The following is a 23562-nucleotide window of genomic DNA, read 5'->3' on the forward strand; positions in this document are numbered from 1 at the left end:
ACAGCCTGGTAATTATTTTCCATAGAACATCTGGACCAAAAATAAACGAACTCACAACATCGAACCTGATGTGAATCGAACACGTAACCTTGTAATCTGGAGTCAGACGCGCTACCATTGCGCCACGCATCTATGTTTATTAGTACGTGGAAGTCTACGAAATTGAACTAAGCGGAGTTCGCGGCAGCGCTGGGCGGAGCTCGCGGCGGGTGGCGGAGATGGGCGGAGGAATTTCCGGCCACCGGAGCCGGAGGTTTTTCCGGGCGGTGACGGAAACCGGCCCATTCCTCCGCCTAGGTAGACTACTCCGAAAATAATTCACGGCCTCCGCCCCGCCGTTGTAAATCACGGACCTCAAGGAAGGTCGGTCAAGTCCCTCACCCCTGCATGAAAATCGACACCTATGATGAGAAGTACCGGCCAAAGTCGTGGACTCGAGCCGCGCTGTAGCAGTATGAATACGGAGGGTCAAGGCTTTGCCCTTGATTAATCGAAATCCTTGACCTTTCGTATTCAACTGTTACAGTGCGGCTCGAGTCTACGGCAACGCGTAACCAGCGATCCCTAGGGTATTTAATGCCCGGGGATATGCACGCTGGTTAACGCGATAACACGCGAAAGCCAAGTTTCGGCATTAACTAATATTTTGGCTTTCGCGTTTTATCGGGCTAAGCTGCGTGCATATCCCCGGGCATTAAATACCCTGGGGATCGCTGGTTAGGCGTTGCCCAAGTCCACGACTTTCGCTGATACTTCTCATCATAGGTGTTGATTTTCATGCAAGGGTGAGGGACTTGACCAACCTTCCTTGAGGTCCGTGATTTTTATCCATATCTTGGAACCAATTATGACATAGGCCGATATAAGCCGACACAACACGCCGCGCAGTGATTAGAGAGGAAAAAAAATAGCGGCGTGTTGTATTGTCTTATATAGGCTCCATGTGAGACTGCATTAATATTGCTATGGTCTACGAAATAGGAGTTGCCCCTAAAATTAAAACGCGTGTAATGAGCACAATTCGTTCCCTTTTTAGCGGGAATCATGACTGTCCATGTCGGCCATTTAATAATTTTGCACGTTTCAAAAAAATATTTTAAAAATTTATAATCTAATTAAATCCCGTTAAATTTATAATTCCGGTAAACTCATAATTTTCCAAAAATATGATTTATAGAAGTGGTGTTTTACCTCTGCGATGGCAGTTCATATGTCCTCCGAGCCCTTGTGATTTGGAAAAGATTTTATCACAAAACCTGCACGGGAATAAACCTTCACCCTCAAAAGGTCGCTTTCCTTTATCTGTAAACATAGATCAACCTATCACTGTAAACCCACATTTATAATATTTTCACAAAAATAAATATTTTAGCGCATTAATATTGCAGAAATCCAAATTTTAAAAAAGAAAAAGGAAAAAAAAATATACTATTAACTTTTTAAATAAAAAATACTATTGCCCACCATGAGGCAGTCTAAAAATCCGAACATACTTGGCATTTTCCGGGTGGCTGCTGCTGTGTTATGTGAGGCGTCAAAGCAGGGCAAGTGAGCAGCAGGGGGAGCAACATTGGTTGGAATTTCCGGGATGGCCGCTGTGTTATGCGAGCCTTGAGCGGTTGGAGCGACATTGGTTGGAGGCAATGATCTCCAAGACATGTGCTCCTCTTCCGCCTTCCCTGCTGAAGTCTCCGCATCTCCGCCGCCTGTGTCTCTTTGTCCGTTGCCGCCCGCCGCCTCTGGCAATTGTCCTCCGTTGCCGTTGCCGTTGCCGCCCGCCGCCTCTGGCCATCCGTCGCCACCAGGAGCCTTTGGCAATTGTCCTTTGTTCCCCGCTGTCCCTGGGAATTGTTCTTCTATGCCTGGAAATGGAGAGGAAGGCCCTCCAAAACCTTCAATAAGTACAGGCTCTCCAAAACCTTCGATAAATACATCTATGCCTGGAAATGGAGAGGAAGGCTCTCCAAAACCTTCGATAAATACATCTATGCCTGGAAATGGAGAGGAAGGCCCTCCATAACCTAAATCAATAAATTCATGTGTTCTATCAAATACTTCTTCGATGGTTTCTGCAATCCAAAACATTTAAAACTTACTTGAGCTTCTAGAACGAAATCAACAGCATATTGTCCATAATGCATTAAACATCGACAAGATGATCGGCAATTGAAGATTCAATTGCAGAGTTTCACCATTTTTCTAACATTATAAACTTATTCTAAGAAATGCTGAAACTCGCCAGAATTATATACCTGCTGAATGCATTCGGCTCATCTTTTCAAAATATTCTCAAGTTCAAGATATTCTCTAGTTGAAATTGCTTTGCTTTAAAACTAAATTTCAGTTTTAAATTTCACCATCTTGCTTCTTTTCCTCAGAGTTCTCCCCGTTTAATGTCTCAAACACAAAATCCCAAAGAAGCACTTCTATTAAAACTTTGCTAGGAAAACTGATATCAATGCTATGTCCTATCCCATGATACATAAAGTCTATACATATATATATTTTAATAAACCTAAATTGAATTTTATATTTATCTTGTCTATTTTTATTTGTCATGCAGATCCCAAATTTAATATTTTAAAAATTAAAAAGAAATTTAACCATCACTTATAATTGAATTTTATATTTACTTTATCTATTGTTATTTTTATTGTGCATGAACATGCAAATCCTAAATTTAATAATTTAAAAATATATTAAAATTTTATGTCCTATCCCATAATATATATGTTTTAATAACATAAATTGAATTTTATATTTATTTGGTCTATTTTTATTTTTGTTTTGCATGCAGATCCCAAATTTTATATTATAAAAATAAAAAAGAAATTTAACCATCACTTATACTTGAATTTTATATTTACCTTGCATATTTTTATTTTTATTTTTTATATTTACTTTGCGTATTCTTATTTTTGTTTTGCATGAACATGCAAATCTTAAATTTAATAATTTGAAAATATATTAGAATTTTAACAGTTTGAATTTTATATTTACCTTGCTTTATTTTGTTTTTGTTTTACATAAACATACAAATCCCAAATTTAATGGTTTAAAAATAAAAAATAAAATTTAACAGTCACTTATAATTGAGTCACTTTTCATAGATGTAAAAAGTTTTTAATTTTTATAATATTTTTTTATTAAATATGATTATTAAAATTTATGATTTTTAAATTAATTATTATTATTATTTATAATTAAAAAAAATATATCTTAAAATTTTATATATATATATTATTTTATAAAAAGATAATTATTTTTTACAAATTTTTTTTGGCGAAGATCACATGAAACACCATTTGTCGACGCGTTTCGAATCAACCAGTGTGGTTCATAGTTAGGATAATTATTATAAATAATTTTATTTTTTAAAAACATTGTAAATATACACGGTTTTTTATACATCACAATTCACAAATAAAAAAACAACTTAAAAGATATATGAGCGTCAAGTATATTGAACATCCACCAGTTTACATGTATTTTTATATTACAATTTCAAAATAAGAAATAAATTTCAAAATAGTAATCTTTATTTGTGGATAAATGTATTAATTTTTGTTTTCTCATGATTTGATAAAGAAACATACACAATTGATTATTTTCAATTTAATATGAAATATGCACAATTAATTCTTTTCAATTTAATATGACTAACTCTTGTAAGTGTTAATGTGAATTAAAAATGTTTTTTACTAAAAATAAATTAATAAATTAAATTAAAAACAAAAAACTAAAAAAAGATGGACAATTGATTCTTTTCAATTTAACAAGACTAACGCTTTTAATTGTTAGTGTAGATTAGAAATGATCTTTTTATTAAAAATAAATTTATAAGTTAAATTTAAAAAGATTTAAATTAAGATAATTTTTAATTAAGGTAGAAAAAGATATACGTATATCTATCTATATATGATGATGATGATGACGGTGGTTAATGTCCACTGAGACCAATGGGCTTAAAGAAACGAATTATTTAGTTTGATTTAAGATTTTATTCCTATGCTCAAAAATCTTGGAGCTCATTGTAATTTTGACAATGTAAAAGGCTAGGAAGGTCAGTGTTGCAACAAAGATTTTGACACTGAGATCTAATGTGGTTGTACGCGGCACACTCTAAGAGGAAGTGATTTTCATCTTCAATGTTCATATTGTCATAGAGATAGCAGAACCTTTCCATCCATGGTGTTTTAGGAATTGCCCAATGAGAGGAAGTGATTTTCATCATCAATGTTCATATTCTCACAGAGATAGCAGAACCTTTCCATTCATGGTGTTTTAGTAATTGCCCAATGACCTGTTTCACTATGGAGCTCATAGAGTTTGTTCTAATCTTGGCTATATTAATTTTCTTCTTTGAGCTAGTTAAAATATAGAGATACTTTTGATCTTCTAGGGTGGGTTGACGACCTCCTTATAATATCTTAATTTTCTTTTAGCTGCTAAATTTTTCTCACACCACATTTTTTCTTTGAATTAGAAGTAACAATATTTTTAATGTTATTAATGTTTTTCAATGCAACATTCTCGTCGATCTCCCAATGGTTTAACCAGGTCGTGGTGTCTTTATACCTACCTCGTTTGAGCCTTAGGTGGTTTTGGTTAGAATTTAAAGCTAGCTTAGGAAACAAATTATTATATTTATTTTTTATATCTAAAATATAAATGAGATTGAAAATAAACTTATTTATTTTTTAATAAATTATTTATATAGTTATAGTAAATTTACCTATATTAATTTATATAGAGTTAAAATCAGATTTACAAAATTTTAAATTAAATAAATATAATTTAATTTAAATTGTTTATGATTTTTTCTAAATATAAGAATATCATCCATATTCTCTATTCCCTAATTATCATTGCATTTAAAATAATGGATATCATTTAAAAGGTGGTTAAATTTTTTAGAGACCAAATTTAATGTTTACTTCAGGTTAGTTTAGTTTACACCTACAAATATTAGAAATTTGAAAACCTTAATGAATGTTCATTACAAGGTACTTGAGATTTCTAAGTAGGAGGCCAATGCTACTAGATGGAAAAATTTTGAATTATTTTAAGTCTAAAGGAGGTATCATACCAATCTCCCACTTAGAACTTTGCATTTCTCCATAATCATACCATAGTTCAAGCTACCCAGGTCTAAATCACTTGCAAATTGCAACTCAATTAAACTTACTAGAATACATAACTATATAATGTGGAATCTTATTACAATTATCAAGTGGATTCAAATATCTCTCTTCTCTTAGTTGTCTCTTGTTAACACCCTCATGTTCATTCTCTTGAATCTCTTAATGACTATGGTTTTGAATTAGAAAAACCCACAAACCCCACTTACCAAATCATGGAGAATATCTATAATATTCCTTGATTGACAACACAAAATATAAGTTAGATTGTCCAAATGGATATATGTGCTACAAGAAAGGAAAAGACAACGGCAAATTTTACACACCATCTACAACTCAACTCGTAAAATGATTAGGTGGTCTATGTATCTAAGATTGGGTTGAAGATAGAGATAATGTGAAAAGATTGGGTTGAAGATAGAGATAATGTGAAAAAGGGTGATTGTTAGTTTCTTAAAATCCAAATCTACAATAAAAATCTTTTATACTCAAATGCATGCAAAAAAAAAAGTAATTTCCATAAACAATTTTTATAAGTTTGCTAACAAGGAAATGCACAATACAAACAAGAAACTAATGACATGAAGTTGAAATAATATTTTTTCACCTAGAAAAAAATGAAGGGAAAAACCAACAAATAGGTAATTTATTATTTCAGCCCATAGAATGAACTTGTACAACTCATAAATTTCTTGGAAATCATGCCTAGAATTTAGTCTTTTCCCAGCATTGTAGAACCACCTCGACATTCATGCCACCTCAAAAATCATGCCAGAAGCTACCTCAATCTCCACACAACAAATCTATACTTGCATGGAATAGATATGAACATCCACGCTACCCTATGACAACCTACATAGCATGTAAGGCCTCTGCAATTGCGCCCAAAAACATTGGGATGCATGCAATAATACAATCCTCTTGAGTTTTCTCCTTTAAGATGCAGACATCCCTGAATTATCGGCCTCTCTTTCCCTTAGTGAATCCTCTTCCCTGCAAATCAATTTCCTTCCTCTTCAACTCAATAAATGATTACTTGTTCAAGTGTTGTGTCTTTTCCTCTCATTAGATCTCCTTTTATAACATTAAAATGATTAAATCCCTATCTCCAAAGTGATTAATGGTCAAGAAATAATATTGATCACTTGAGATAAATGGTCATGACTTAATCTCTCATTGGCACAACTTATGTCACTTTTTAGTCATTATTAAAAAAAAAGGAGGACTTTTTAACTTTATAGAAGTAGAGTTAATATCTAGAGTGTCTTTTGGACACTTCGACATACTAGACATAATAGCAATGTAAAAGTACCTAACACCTTCTCTTAGTGAGGAAGGTGTTTTGCACCACCCTCAACTAATCTCCAAAGAATATGAATTTTACCTTAATTAAAGCTTTCATGATGATTCCCATAAATTGTTAATATACGGAAATATGTTGAAGTTTTCTAGCTCCTTTCTAAATGCATTCTAGGATGAAGTGGTACCTGATTTAAATGTGTTTCAACTTGTCATGGAACACTAGAGTTTTTTATTGTTTAATGCAACTTTTATTATCACAGTGCATAACTATTGGTTCCATCTTTTGACCAAATAGCCTAATGATCGATTTCTGAAGCCATATAGTTTCACACGTTGCCAAATTGGCTTCCATATACTTTGCTTAATGCAACTGAATTTTGTTTCTTATTGAATCATGAAACAACCCTTGATCCCAAGCTAAAACAAAACATTTCTCTTCCTATCAACTGTGGTGCCTACCTAGTTTTAATATGTGTACCCTATCAATTCAACTCCATGCCCCTTAACATAACTCAAATCATACTCCACAGTACCTCGTAGGTATATGAGCGCATGTTTCAATGCCACCCAATGCACTCTCCGCAGCTCAACCAAGAATTGGCTAAGAGTGTTGATAGCAAAATAGATATTTAGCCTAGCATTAACTACATACATTAAGGAACCAATCAACTATTGATACAATGTGGGATCAACCAAATTACATCAAGAAGCGTCAAGCTTCCTCCTATTGGTTTCCATTGGAGCATATATCACTCTGCAATCCTAGATCTTAAATCTCTTCAAGATTTCCATACCATACTAATTCCATTGTACCATGAATACCTCACCTCTAACTCCACAAAATAATGCATCAACCTAGTTTCCTTCATTTCAAACTCCAAAGAAAGATCCTTCTTACACCTAATAATGACCTTTATGATCTTGTAAGAAATAGGTCATACACATAAAATGCAAGAATGAGAGGATCATTTTTGTGCAGAATGAAATATAGGTTGGAGTCTACCTCACTCTCGATAAATCCCATCTCCTGTAAGTATTTTTTGCTCCATAAGTACCAAGCTCATGGTGCATACTTGATTCCATATGGTTCCCTTTTTAACTTTCATACATAAGAATCTTTCTCATGCACTTCAAAACCTTTTGGTTACTCAATGAATATTTCCTCTTGAATAACGCCATTAAGGAATTTTGCACATTGATGTACATATGGTGTATCTTCCACCCCACCTATGAGGAAAGAGATATCATGGTCCTTATTGAAGTATATCTAGTTGTTGGCAAAAAAATTTCTTCATAATCCACACCTTCTTTCTAGGAGAACACCCTCACCACAATGTTGGCCTTGAAATTCTCCACACTACCATCTGCAACATGTTTGATCTTGTAGATCCACCTTGATCTTACCATTGACTGCTCCTCACATACCACACATCATTGTTCATGATTGAATAGTACTTGTCCGCCATAGAATCTCATCACACATGTTGGTATGTCACATCCTTGAAGCCAAAAGTCTAAGAATCAATGAGATCACCCATGAGTACGATATAGTTGGAAAAATTTTGTTGTGACCTTCTCTCCCTAAAGGTCATCTTAGGAGAATACACATACTCCTTAACATATCTAAATGTTTTTTAAATCCGTCTTGGCCTCCTCTTCACGAAAGTGGAAGGATCATCCTATGTAAGAGAAGCTTCCTTCTCCTCATTTTTCTCTAATTCTAAGTACTTATACACTGTGAACCTTTATATCTCCTCAAACTTTGAATATTCCTAGTTCTGAACCCCTGCTACAACTAGAACTATGTGTGAGACATTCTAAAGGCTTTTTCTTCATCAAAATTCACATCTTTCCTTACTAATGCTTTTCCTAATGGAGGAATGTGAACATGATATGCCTTTGAAGTTTCATTTTAGCCAATAGATATTCACTTCTCTATCACGGGATCGATATTTATCCTTTTCATAGAATGAACATGACAAGATACTAGGCACCCAAAATTGTGAAAGTGCTCAATCTCAGCTTCTTTCCTGTGAAATTTAGGAGTCTTCCTCTCCAACACCTTATGAGAACTCTTGTTTTGAATGTATATTGTTGTGTTGCATGCCTCCACCCATGGGAACACAGATAGGTCTTGGTCACGTATCATCACCTTTGCAACCTCGACGAAAATGGTGCTATTTTTCAATTTTGCAACCTAATTTTGTTGTGGATTACACAAAACTATCAGCTTCTTCTTGATCCTTGCACCTTCACAAAAACCTTTGAAATTGTTGGGGATGTACTCACCTCCATTATCAAATATTAATACTTTGATCTTCCTTTCTGTCTAATTCTCCACAAGAGATTTCAACTCTTGGAATCAACTAAAGACCTCATTGTCGGTCTTCATAAAGTAGATCTAGGTTTTCTTGGAGAAGTCCACTATGAATGTAACGAAATAATTGTAATCCATCAAATACATTGTTGACATAAAAGAAAATGCATTTGAGTGTACCAAATCCAAGATCCCCTTGGACATGTTGTCCCCACTTGGGAAGACTATATTTAGGGGAATTTTAGGGCCAAAATGGGATTAAAAAATTTACTAACAAAATTAATTTTAAAAGAACCAATAAGATCCAAGATGACGATGTTATACCCAGGGATAAACATTTTGGAGGGAAAAGATGAAAACTACTTTCATTCTTTTATTATATTTTCAATTTGTCTCCTTATATGTTTACTCAAATGTCAAGTGTAGATGCTCATTGGATGCATGATTAAATTCCACATCACAAGGACCCACTTTGCATACTTATAAGTAGACCCACATTAAAAAAGAAGAAGAAGAAGAAGAAGAAGTGTGTTCAACACACTTTTTTTTATATATTTTCAAATTTTTTACATGGGCCTACTTGGAAGTAAATAGCATGGGTACTTATTGGATGTGTAATTTAATTATGCATCCAATGGGTGTTTACACTTAACATTTCAGTAAAGTTATAAGGAGATAAACCAGAAAACAATAATAATAAAAAGATTATTATTATTATTTTTAAATCCATAACTTTTATTTCATTATTTTAACTATTATTTTATTATTTTCCTTATGACGCCCATTGTATACCTCAAAAATCCCCTAATAGTTGTATTATTCCCAATTATGCACACTATGCACACACCCTATTGCCTTGTACTGGAATTTGGAAGATATCTCACAATCTCCATTAGCACATTAAGTGTCACTTAACAAACAAAGAGAATGTCACTTTCGATACTGGAATAATTCGTTGGGTCCAACAATTTCATATGAGCAGGATGCTTCTCTCCAACATAGTCAGTGAGCTCTCCCAATTCATCCTTGTATGTCAGAACCAAACAACGTAGAGCCTTCGAACTCATTTCATGGAGCATCAAGAATAATTCCCTCGATGCTTGGTCCAATTCAGCAATTTTTCTATCTGCAAGTTGTTGAAAAGTGCTCATTTCCAGTAAATTTTCCACAACACCCTACAAAAAATCTAGACATTGATATCACCAAACAAAGGTATCCTGAATTTTTTTGCTGGTGAAACATACAAGTTAAGAAAGTAAATGCAAAAATATCAACCCACTCGATATACATGGTCTTCATATCTTTTGAATATTGTTTCCCATGTCTATATCATAAAAGTTTTTCTATAATCATTCCCATATCATCCTTGTATGCTAAGCTCAAACAACATAGAGCCTTCGAACTCATTTCATGAAGCTTCATCAAGAATAATTCTCTCGATTCATGGTCCAATTCAACAATTGTTCTATCTACAATTCGATGAAAGCGCTCATTTCCAGTAGATTTTCCACAACACCCTGCAAAAAAGCTAGACATTGATATCACCAAACAAAGGTATCCTGAACTGTTTTTTCGGTGAAACATACAAATTAAGAAATGAAATGAAAAATATCAACCCACTTGATATCAACGATCTTGATATCTTTTGAATATTGTTTCCCATGTCTGTATCATAATAGTTTTTCTATGATCATTCCCATAGCAATAGTATCCAAGCATTAAAGTTATTCATATTAAGTAACACTGATACGTCTAGATATAAGATATATTGCACCTAGGAGTAAGGGGAATATGCAATTCTGATTTGAATATTAAAGTTTGGCTACAAAATTGTAATACTCCCAGATTGGAGCAAGAAGAACTTGTTGCCCCTGAACAAAAGTAGCTAGTCTTAGAAACAAATAAATAAATATAAATATTGTTGTGTTATTAGTCACAAAATGCTCCCAATTTTTCAAAGACAAAGTCATAAGTGTTGACAACATGGAGGCAAGTCAAAATTTCTTGCTTAAAATTTGAATTTTACAAGGAATACTAAGGATATGAACCACAAATTCTCCCTTTTTGAGTTTAAAAAGAATTTATTATTTGCCAATTTCTCTCTCGTAAGTCATAGTATTTCATTGCATCCTGTCCCTAGTCAGAAATTTGTAGATTTGTGATTATCTTTGTTTGAAAAAATGTGTACTATGGTAAAGTTGAAGGGAACTCTATACTGACTAAATTATATATGCTTGAACATCACAGGAGATCAATGCACAATTTCAAAGTTTTAGATAAATCATAAGACATATATCATGCAATGTCTATTAAAATATATTTTGTGCAGAATCTATTGAACTGTTTTCACAAGTCCCCTATTCCTAAAGCTTAAAGGCTTGCAGAAGGATTGAAATTCATGGTTGTAGCCAATTTGGGTGCTTGAACAACTTAAACATTGAAATTAGGATATTTTATATGCATTTTCTTGATCCATATTTTGGTAAAGCATACACAATTCCTCTGCTATGAAAAATGCATATTCTTATGGATAAAAAAAGCTTATAAACTATATAAATTTAGTGCATCTCATTTCTATATTTCTAAAGATAAACTTTTAAAAGGGAGAAAATATATAACACCCTCAACATGTTGCATATGAGTAATGTAAAGTTTTAATATCCTTGTATATTTTACAGGATCCATGAAAAACCCAATAAGAAGTCTCCTAAAGGCTAAACTTGACATTCAAGTGATAAAAGGAATTGAACTGCTTAAGCCATTGTTGCCATTCCATATAATTCATACTAAAAGCAGTCGAAAATTAAACTTCAAGTGCACAAAATGATATACCAAATGAAACATTATTACATTTTGGTTTTGGAAAGGAAAATTTTAATTGACCAAGTCAAATGTAATGACTTGAAAAGGAACCTAAAAGTTCTTCAGGGGCAGGCTTAAACAAACAATATGCATTTTTTGTTAGAGTTGCATATTTGGATAACTCGGCCTAACTACATAGTAACCTTTCACTAAGGTTGAGGCCAAGAAAACACCAATAGTTCTGTAGCTTGCTCAGTCAGTAGAAACAAAATTCTCACAAAATTCTTACTGAATTGGCCTCAAAGATCAAAGGGTACAAATATGACCTTCAAAAGGCCAAACATGAAATTTTCTTCTTGAAGCATGCCAAGTTGCATGAATAATGTGAACACTTTAATGTACAAGTAGATGGTCCTTAATTTTGAATATTATTATTAAATGACATCCACTCTTTAGCTCCTAAGGTTCTTCATGAGGGGAAGCCTTCTTTAGATCCAATAGTTCTTGTTTTTCTGAGAAAGAACCTTTTATTTGTGGTTTCAGAGAATAAGTTGCATGTTGACCACTTTTGTCTCCAGTCTGAGATTGGAATTACATGCAGGAGACCTTATTAAGTCAGCCTAATTAAGTGTTTAAAATTTTCCTTAACCTACATGCTACAAAGAAGAGTTGGTTACAACTAATTGTCTTTTGTCAAAGTTTTACTAGCATCCCAAACATTTCAATGTGCTGGATCCATTGATTAAGGAGGTGATATTGCTGTTTCCTTCAGCTGTGTGACCTATTTTTTGTTGTGATTCATGTGGCATTCACCCATTTCGTAGTATAGCATCTATAAGACCTATCACCTGAACCACTTCGTAGACATTTTCCATTTTAGAGATGTTTCAATTTTAGGGTAATGTTCCACGTGCATAATGCCATCCAAACCTCTGGTTCATGAAAATATGAAAAAATCATGTTTGTGTGTCCATGGTCTGTGTGCGTATTAAAATTCTAGGAGTCTTGGTCCTTGGACTAATCCTCATGTCACTAACTAATAAACTCTCTCCAGTGGCGCAAGTTTATTCCAAGATGACCTAAGACAAGAACAATTACTACAAGGAAAGAGTCTTGATCTGTGGTTTCAATGTATCCTAAACAAGTTGTTCAACACTTGTGGTCTAAATTGTTGCAAACTGATATGTAGACTTGTGGTAAATTTATGTGCCAAAGGTTTTCTTCATAGATTATTTTCAGAGCCCAAAAGGTAGAAAGCTAATCATGGAAGAACCATGGGTCTAAATTAAAGCTGGTCGTTTTTATGAAACTAGCATTTCCAGATTTTGATCCAATTTCCATGTCATATACACAACCCTTGTGTGGGTAAGGCTTCCCAGACTTCCCTTACATCTTTGGCATAGTAGTTGGTAATACTCTGGGTAATTGCATTCTTCCTGACAAATGTAAGCTCAAGGACGGTTTGAGGCTCTGTGGATTGCTTCAAGTCACAAATTTTATTGTTAACCTTTAACAAGATATCTGAAGCCTTAACATTAGAATGGTACATGGTACAACTCACAAGTAAGATATAATAAAAAAGTAACACAAAACAAATGCTTCAAATTAAGATTGACATGTAGGGAAAACAAAAAAATTAAGATATATCAACAAAATTGAGAAATTTTTAGTATATATATATAATGAAAATTAAGAGATTACATAAACATGCCACATGCTGGATAAACAGAGTTTAACGTTGGATTGAAAAGGACAATAACAAAACATTTTTAGCAAATAACAACCTTGGTTAAGAGATGATTTGTCTAGAAGGTTCCCTAACAATAACACTCAATGATTTCTTATAGCAATCAAACTACAAAAAAGACAACCTCTTTGATCTATGTATCCACCCATCACAATTACTTATACAAAACCAAAAATCAGGGTCAACAAGTTAGAGAATATAACTTTAGTATACAATTCATTATTGTAGAAAGATGAGAACGATAAATTCTAAATCACATGATTAAATCAAAACATGGGCATAAGCACTCACGTAATTTTACTTCACTATTTTTGACAATGGCACTTTGATCACCTGCGTTTGGATATGGAACTCCCATATTTTCAATCAAGACCTTCATACAAGTCACAAGAAGATTCGAACATCTCTTCCAATTTTGTCCTATCTTCAGTATTGGCTCTCTATCCTCCTCCTACAAAACAGCGTCCTGTCTGCGGCGTATAAAGTTTTCAATTTTGTTTTTGTAGACTCTGATATGAGATGCTATATGTCCCATTATTGATATGCTTTTTTCCAGCAATGAGTTTTTATGCCCCATTATCTTTATATGTAATGCTTCTAATATCGAGGCTATGCTGTTTATCTCCGTATCAAAGACTTTCCCTATTGCGGTCTTGTTTAAAAAGTCCCATCAGTTTTATGTTTTTTAAATATATTTCCTTAATATAAATATCAAAGCTTTTCTTTCTGATAAAAAAAAAGTTATGCTAGAACAACAAATGGCAGAACAAATTACATGTTTGTTTTCTTCAAGAATCCATGAATCATTATAAATCAAAATTCTGTATCTCAATCAGGTGTCATCCAAACTTTAGGGTGATTTTAGTATGCCCTTCTCGTTACTACAAACTAGGGAATTCATTTAGCGCATTAATCCTCTACAGAATGCTCTTCGGTACTTGTTTTAGTACTTCCAGATTGACCCCGAGAGTTTCAAATGGTAGAAGATGACATGAAAACCAATATACAAATCAATAAATTATATGAGTACTAACCTTCAGAGCTACCTCGGTTGGCATTCTAGTAGCATAAAACTAGTGACCTTGATAAGATATCCCTGCATCATTGCAAACTGCAACAATTCTTGCTAGAGTTTCCAAATTTGCAATCAAATTATGTGCAAACCAATTTAATATGCTACCATCCTCAGGATTATATGTTGTTCCTTCAACATGAAACTCTTGAAGTGAACCAGCACTGCTCCCTAAGGCTATAAATTCAGTGGCCGAAATCTGATTAATCGTAAGTATTCCCGTCTCCAGTTCAAGATATTCTCTAGTTGAAATTGCTTTGCTTTAAAACTAAGTTTCACTATCTTGCTTCTTTTCCTCAGAGTTCTCTCCCACTTTAATGTCTCAAACACAAAATCCCAAAGAAGCACTTCTATTAAAGCTTTACTCTGCTAAAAATATCAATGCTGTGTGCTATTTCGTAATACATAAAGTTTATATATATGTTTTAATAACATCATAAACGGAATTCGATCCCAAGTCAACCAAAATTGCACCGCAAGCCAAATAATCTGTGGTGTCATTACAGTCAGAGTTCTCTCCCAGTTTAATGTCTCAATCATCACAGTCAGAGTTCTCTCCCAGTTTAATGTCCTCACAGTCAGAGTTCTCTCCCAGTTTAATGTCCTCACAGTCAGAGTTCTCACCCAGTTTAATGTACTTCTATTAAAGCTTTACTCTGTCGGGTCATTACAGCCCGACCATATCGAAAAGGAAAAAAATTTGAAGAGAATTATAGCCCAACACTCCGAACACTCCCACTCCCACCTTGTATTGGGCCCGAACAGTCCTAATGCATTGGTCCCGGATGCGAATTCGGCCTTCTTTTTATTTTTGGTCTGCATGCAGATCCCAAATTTAACATTTTAAAAATTAAAAAAAAATAAAATAAAATTAAACCATCACTTATAAGTGTTAGTGTGAATTAAATATGGCTCGACTCTTTTCAACTTAATATAACTGACTCTTTTCAACTTAATATAACTAACTCTTTTAAGTGTTAGTGTGAATTAAAAATGTTTTTTTTACTAAAAATAAATTAATAAATTAAATTTTAAAAAAATATGCATAATTGATTCTTTTCATATTAACATATACAATTATTTTATCTTAACATATACAATTATTTTATCTGATTAGTTTTAATATTTTTATTCTTTCCACCCCTTGTCTTTTTTTTGGTATTAGTAGTAGCTTTTATAACTAACTATTATCTTAATTAATTGATTATATATATATATATATATATATATATATATATATAAAAGGTGGTTTAATCCTTTAGGTATATTCATATATAGTTAATTTAATTTAGATAATTAATTTTTATTTTATTTTTTTAACATTTAGACATTCATTTAACTTAATATTTTTATTCTAATATTTATATTTTCTATATATTTATTAAATATTTAAATACATTTTATCTATCTACTAACTTAACAACCAATTAAAATTAAAATTCTTTATATATATATATATCTATATATATATATATATATATATATATATATATATATATTTAATGGTAAGGTCTCTTAATATAACTAAGTAATTGATTTTTAGGACCTTGGTCCCAAGTCAAATTTAGCTGTTGGTCAAGTTAGCTGTTGGAGGCTCTGCTCAAACTATTTAACGTGCAAAGCTGGATTTGATTCTTCAACTTGTCCTGATGATGAACCACACTGGTTGGTTCTAAACGCGTCGACAAATGATATATCATGTGATTTATGCCAAAAAATCTCTAGTAAACTTGATATGGATCATAGAAGCCTCAATTCAAATTTGTTTATGATTTTTTCTAAATATAAGAATATAGTCCTTATTCTCTATTGCCTAATTACCATTGCATTTAAAATAATGGATATTATTTAAAAGGTAGTTAAATTTTTAGAGACCAAATTTAATGTTTACTTCACGTTAGTTAGGTTAGTTTAGTTGACACCTACAAATATTAGAAAATTTGGATCACAGAAGCCTCAATTCATTAATTTAAATTTGTTAATGATTTTTTCTAAATATAAGAATATAGTCCTTATTCTCTATTGCCCAATTACCATTGCATTTAAAATAATGGATATTATTTAAAAGGTGGTTAAATTTTTTAGAGACCAAATTTAATGTTTACTTCAGGTTAGTTAGGTTAGTTTAATTGACACCTACAAATATTAGAAAATTTGAAAACCTTAATCAATGTTCATTAGAAGGTAGTTGAGATTTCTAATTAGGAGGCCAATGCTACTAGATAGAAAATTTCTGACTTATTTTAAGTCTAAAGGAGGTATCATACCAGTCTCCCACTTAGAACTTTGCATTTCTCCATAATCATACCATAGTTCAAGCTACCCAGGTGTAAATCACTTACAAATTCCAACTCAATTAAACTTACTACAATACATAACTATATAATGTGGAATCTTATTACAATTATCAAGTGGATTCAAATATTTCTCCTCTTATTTGTCTCTTGTTAACACCCTCATGTTCATTCTCTTAACTCTCTTAATGACTATAATTTTGAATTAGAAAAAACCACAAACCCCACATACCAAATCATGGAGAATATCTATATTCCTTGATTGACAACACAAAATATAAGTTAGATTGGCCAAATGGATATATGTGCTACAAGAAAATTGAAGACAAAGGCAAATTTTACAGAGCATCTAGAGCTCAACTCGTAAATTGATTAGGTGGTCTATGTATCTAAGATTGGGTTGGAGATAGAGATAATGTGAAAAAGGGCAACTGTTAGTTTCTTAAAGTCCAAATCTTATTTTTACCAACGATCAAAATATTTTATACTTAAATGCATGCAAAAAAAAAGTAATTTCTATACTCGATTTTTATGAACAAATTACACTAAGCTTGCTAAAAAAGAAACACACAATAGAAAAAAGAAACTAATGACACAAAATTGACATAATATTTTTTCACCTAGAAAAAAAATGAAGGGAAAACCCAACAAATAGGTAATTTATTATTTCAACTCATAGAATGAACCTGTACAACTCATAAATTTCTTCGAAATCATGCCTAGAATTTAGTCCAATCTTTTCCCAGCATTGTACAACCACCTCGACATTCATGCCACTTCAAAAATCATGCCAAAAGCTACCTCAATATGCACTAAACAAATCTAGACTTGCATGGAATAGATATGAATATCCACGCTACCCTATGACAACCTACATAGCATGTAAGGCCTCTACAATTGCGCCCAAAAACATTGGTATGCATGCAATAATACAATCCCCTTGAGTTTCTCCCTTAAGATGCAAACATCCCTGAAATATCGGCCTCTCTTTCCCTTAGTGAATCCTCTTCCCTGCAAATCAATTTCCTTCCTCTTCAACACAATAAATGATTACTTGTCCAAGTGTTGTGTCTTTTCCTCTCATTAGATCTCCTTTTATAACGTTAAAATGATTAAAACCATATCTCCAAAGTGATTAATGGTCAAGAAATAATATTGATCACTTGAGATAAATGGTCATGAATTAATTTCTCATTGGAACAACTTATGTCACCTTTTAGTCATTATTTAAAAAAAAAAATTAACTTTATCGAAGTAGAGTTAATATCTAGAGTGTCTGTTGGACACTTCCACATACTAGACATAATGCCAATGTAAAAGTACCTATTTGAGCTACCACATTTAACATCTTCTCTTAGTGAGGAACATGTTTCGCACCACCCCCAACTAATCTCCATAGAATATGAATTTTAACTTCATTAAAGCTTTCATGATGATTCCCATAAATTGTTAATATATGGAAATATGTTGAAGTTTTCTAGCTCCTTTCTAAATGCAGCCTAGGATGAAGTGGTCCTTGATTTAAATGTGTTTTGACTTGTCATGGAACACTAGATTTTTTTAGTGTTTAATGCAACTTTTATTATCACGGTGCATAACTCTTGGTTCCATATTTTGACCAAATAGCCTAATGAGTGATTTTCAAAGCCATATAGTTTCACATGTTGTCAAATTGGCTTCTATATACTTTGCTTTTGTAGAGCTCAATGCAACTGACTGTTGTTTCCTATTGAACCATGAAACAACCCTTGATCCCAAGCTAAAACAAAACATTGAATTTCTCTTCCTATAAATTGTGTTGCCTACCTAGTTTTAATATGTGTACCCTATCAATTCAACTCTGTGCATCTTAACATAACTCAAATCATACTCCATAGTACCTTGTAGGTATATGAGCACATGTTTCAATGTAACCTAATGCACTCTCCTCAGCTCAACCATGAATTGGCTAAGAGTGTTGATAGAAAAATAGATATTTAGCCTAGAATTGACTACATACATTAAGGAACGAATCAACTATTGATACAATGTGGGATCAACCAACTTACATCAAGAAGCGTCAAGCTTCCTCTTATTGGTTTACTTTGGTGTATATATCAACTTGCAACCCTAGATCTTAGATCTCTTCAATATTTCCATTCCATACTAATTCCATTGTACCATGAATACCTCACCTCTAACTCCACAAAATAATGCATCAACCTAGTTTCCTTCATTTCAAACTCCAAAGAAAGATCCTTCTTACACCTAATAATGACCTTTTATGATCTTGTAAGAAATAGGTCATACACATAAAACACAAGAATGAGAGGATCATTTTTGTGCAGAATGAACTATAGGTTGGAGTCTACCTCACTGTCGATAAATGTCATCTCCTGTAAGTATTTTTTGCTCCAGAAGTACCAAGCTCATGGTGCATACTTGATTCCATATAGTGCCCTTTTTAACTTTCATACATAAGAATCTTTCTCATGCACTTCAAAACCTTTTGGTTACTTAATGAATATTTCCTTTTGAATAACGCCATTAAGGAATGTTGTACATTGATGTACATATGGTGTATCTTCCAGCCCACCTATGAGGAAAGAGATATCATAGCCCTTATTGAAGTATATCTAGTTGTTGGCAAAAAAATTTCGTCATAATCCACGCCTTCTTTCCAGGAGAACACCCTCACTATAATGTTGGCCTTGAATTACTCCACACTACCATCTACAACATGTTTGATCTTGTAGATCCACCTTGATCTTACCACTAACTGCCCCTCACATACCAAACATCATTATTCACGATTGAATAATATTGTTCCACCATAAAATCTCATCACACATGTTGGTATGTCACATCCTTGAAGCCAAAAGTCTCAAAATCAATGAGATCACCCATGAGTACCATATAGTTGGAAAATTTTTGTTGTGACCTACTCTCCCTGAAGGTCATCTTAGGAGCATCCACATAGCCCTGAACATATCTAAAGGTCTTTTTAATCCATCTTGGCCTTCTCTTCACGAAAGTGGAAGGATCATCCTATGTAGGAGAATCTTCCTTCTCCTCATTTTGCTCTAAATTCTAATAAAGCAGTGGGTGAATGGCTAAAGACAAAATGAAATAAATAGAAAATCCTCTAAAAGAGAACACTAGCATACCTTTGTTCCAACAATTCCCATGGCAATTCCAATGTCTGCAAGATTCAAGGTAGGTGCATCATTGACACCATCTCCAATCATTGCCACCACTTTTCCACCTTCTTCGAGCATTCAAACTATATCCTATTTATGCTTTGGTTCTACTCAATAGAAAACTCGACCACCAGGTTTTGCAAAGATTTCAACATGCTTATCCATAGATAATGCCATGAATTTTCTTCTGGTAACACTTTTATCACTTAGATCCTCTCCTTCATAGAAGACACCAATTTCCTGACATATGGCTTCAACTATGGACTTGTTATCACCAGTAATCACCATTACTTGAATACCTGTGTCTCGATAATCCTATATTGCCTTGTGAACTTCTTCACGAGGAGGATCTTGTTAGTTTCAAGTAAGTCAATGTCAAGAGAATCCCTGAAAATAATACATCTTCATGACAACAAGAAGCCTAACATAGACGTAGGGGAATAAACTGGGGAGAAATAAATATAATAAGGCCCAATATAGGCCATCATTCAAATATCACATCAAGTTAAAGGTAAGAGACAAAAAGTTAGGCACACTAATCCAACATGGCAGAAATTACTCTTAATCCAACCAGACCAACAAAGAGAAGGTCACTTTTGATACTGGAATAATTCGTTGGGTCCAACAATTTCATATGAGCGAGATGCTTCTCTCCAACATAATCATTGAGCTCTCCAAATTCATCCTTGTATGCCAGAACCAAACAACGTAGAGCCTTTGAACTCATTTCATGGAGCATCAAGAATAATTCCCTCGATGCTTGGTCCAATTCAACAACTTTTCTCTTTGCAATTAGAGCTGGTCGTTTTATGAAACCACCACCATGGGTCTAAATTAGAGCTGGTCGTTTTATGAAACCACCACCTCCAGACTTTGATCCAATCTCCATGTCATATACACAACCCTTGTGTGGGGAAGGCTTCCCAAACTTCCCTTACATATTTGGCATGGTAGTTGGTAATACTTTGGGTAACTGCATTCTTCTTGACAAATGTAAGCTCAAGGATGGTTTGAGGCTCTGTGGATTGCTTCAAGTCACAAATTTTATTGTTAACCTTTAACAAGATATCTGAAGCCTTAACATTAGAAAGGTACTTGGTACAACTTACAAGTAAGAGATAATAAAAAGTAACACAAAACAAATGCTTCAAATTAAGATTGACATGTAGGGAAAACAAAAAAATTAAGATATATCAACAAAATTGAGCAATTTTTAGTATATATATATATATATATATATATATATATATATAATGAAGATCAAGAAATTATAGAAGCATGCCACATGCTGGATAAACAGAGTTTAATGTTGGATTGAAAAGGACAATAACAAAACATTTTTAGAAAATTGCAAACTTTGCTAAGACATGATTTTTTCCATAAGGTTCCCTAACAATAGCACTCAATGATTTCTGATAGCAATCAAACTAAAAAAAAGACGACCTCTTTGATCTATGTATCCACCAATCACAATTACCTATACAAAACCAAAAATGAGGCTCAACAAGTTAGAGAATATAACTCTAGTATACAATTCATTACTGTAGAAAGATGAGAATGATAAATTCTAAATCACATGATTAAATCAAAACATGGGCATAAGCACTCGCGTAATTTTACTTCACTATTTTTGGCAATGGCACTTTGATTGCCTACCTTTGGATATGGAACTCCCATATTTTCAATCAAGACCTTCATACAAGTCGCGAGAAAGAAACAGGTAGGTTATGCTAGAACAACAAATGGAAGAACAAATTACATGTTTTTTTTCTTCAAGAATCCACGAATCATTATAAATCAAAATTCTATATCTCAATCAAGTGTCATCCAAACTTTAGGGTGCTTTTAGTATGCCCTTATCGTTACTACAAAATAGAGAATTCATTAGCCCATTAATCCTCTGTAGAATTCTCTTCGATACCTATTTTAGTACTTCCAAATTGACCCTAAGAGTTTCAAATGGTAGAAGATGACATGAAAACCAATATACAAATCAATAAATTATCTAATTACTAACCTTCAAAGCTACCTCGGTTGGCATTCTAGTAGCATGGAACTGGTGATCTTGATAAGATATCCCTGCATCATTGCAAACTGCAACAATTCCTGCTAGAGTTTCCAAATTTGCAACCATATTATGTGCAAACCAATTTAATATGCTACCATCCTTGAGATTATATGTTTTTCCTTCAACATGAAACTCTTTAAGTGAACCAGCACTGCTCCCTGAGGCTATAAATTCAATGCCTGACATCTGATTAGTCGTAAGTGTCCCTGTCTTATCAGAGCAACTTATTGTTGTGTAGCCCAATGTCTCCACACTAGGAAGATTGCGCACATTAGAATTCTTTTTTGCCATCTTACAAGTCCAAAGAGACAAACATGTAGTAATGACAACAGACAAGCCCTCTAGTATAGTAGCAAACTACCAGAGCTACAACAATTTTAAAATAGTATCTACATTTCTTAAATAAGAATCTGACATTTTTTGGCTAGCCATCTATGACATCCCATTAGAGAAAATGTTTGTTGTTGATGATCCAAACAAGAAAAAAAATAGCAATCAATGTTGTCAGTCTTTCACCAATTCATCTAATTTCCTTTTCAAAGGCATATCAACACCTTCCATAGAAGCTTCCTAAATTTGTGTTTGAATTTTACCTATTTCTGTAGACATGCCAATGCTCGCAACAATGAAAGTACATCAACCATTGAGAACTGCAGTCCCTGAAAACACCATGCAATCTTTTGACTACAACTCGCAGTCACTCATGGGAACTGGATATGTTCTTTTAAGCACATGAATGATCTCTCTAGTTAGGGAGCTTTGCTCCATCCTACAAGTCGATGTCTTGAGGGATGAAATTCGCATGTCTGTAGGAACCTTGTCTCCCAACCTCATTTAAACTAGATCTCCTGGAACAAACTCTTGGGCAAGAAAATCTAGAACATAACATTTATCTCTCAAGACCTTTTCTTGTTCAGATTGCATTTCTTTGAGAGCTTCCAAATCCTTCTCATCTTTACTCTCCTTCTGTACTCCAACAATGGAATTAAGGATGAGAATCAAGAGAATGATGAGGGGCTCTACATAGGCTGTTATAACTACCTTAGATGACTCATCATCATGAAAGTAATCAAGAACAAATGAGATTCTAGTTGCCACTAGAAGTATTTTGACGAGTGTATCATCAAATTTCTCGAAAACCAGTGTTCATAAAGGTTTTCCATTTTCTTTTTGTAGCTCATTCCATCCATACCTTTGATGTTGTTTCTCCACTTCATGAGAACTTAAACCCTTTTCTAAGGGCACATCATATTCTTTCATGCATTGTTCCACAGTTTTGGACCAAGCAGCGAATGGTTTTTCCTCCATGGATTATGAACAAATGATCATGATTTGATTTCAAACAAAATGTTCTAGCATTAACAGATCTATAATGTGCTTGAAAAACTTTCAAGAATCCTGATAAGTTGATAACCTTTGACATAAGCTTCAACTAAGGTTTTACATGACAAGGTTGTTAGGGTGAAAACAAAGTTCAAATTTGATATCAATGTACGCAACTTGAAGAAACTTCTCTTACTGTCGACATACCAATGAATTCCATTTCTAACATTAATAAGCTAAAATCTCAACCAACAACAGACCTTAATATTCAAATTAAACAAAATTTTGGCTCATAGATAAAATGTTTCCGATAAAAC

General features: G+C 33.4%; 1 pseudogene; it reads right to left on the reverse strand.

Moving 5' to 3' along the window:
• Positions 1 to 1431: 1431 nt before the first annotated feature.
• On the reverse strand, positions 1432 to 23230 carry LOC149264255 (calcium-transporting ATPase, endoplasmic reticulum-type-like; annotated as a pseudogene).
• Positions 23231 to 23562: the final 332 nt, after the last annotated feature.

The sequence above is a fragment of the Pinus tabuliformis genome, chromosome 6 (assembly GCF_031772625.1).
Source record: "Pinus tabuliformis cultivar Carrire ecotype Pingquan chromosome 6, CPIR1, whole genome shotgun sequence".
Classification (NCBI taxonomy): Eukaryota; Viridiplantae; Streptophyta; class Pinopsida; order Pinales; family Pinaceae; genus Pinus; species Pinus tabuliformis.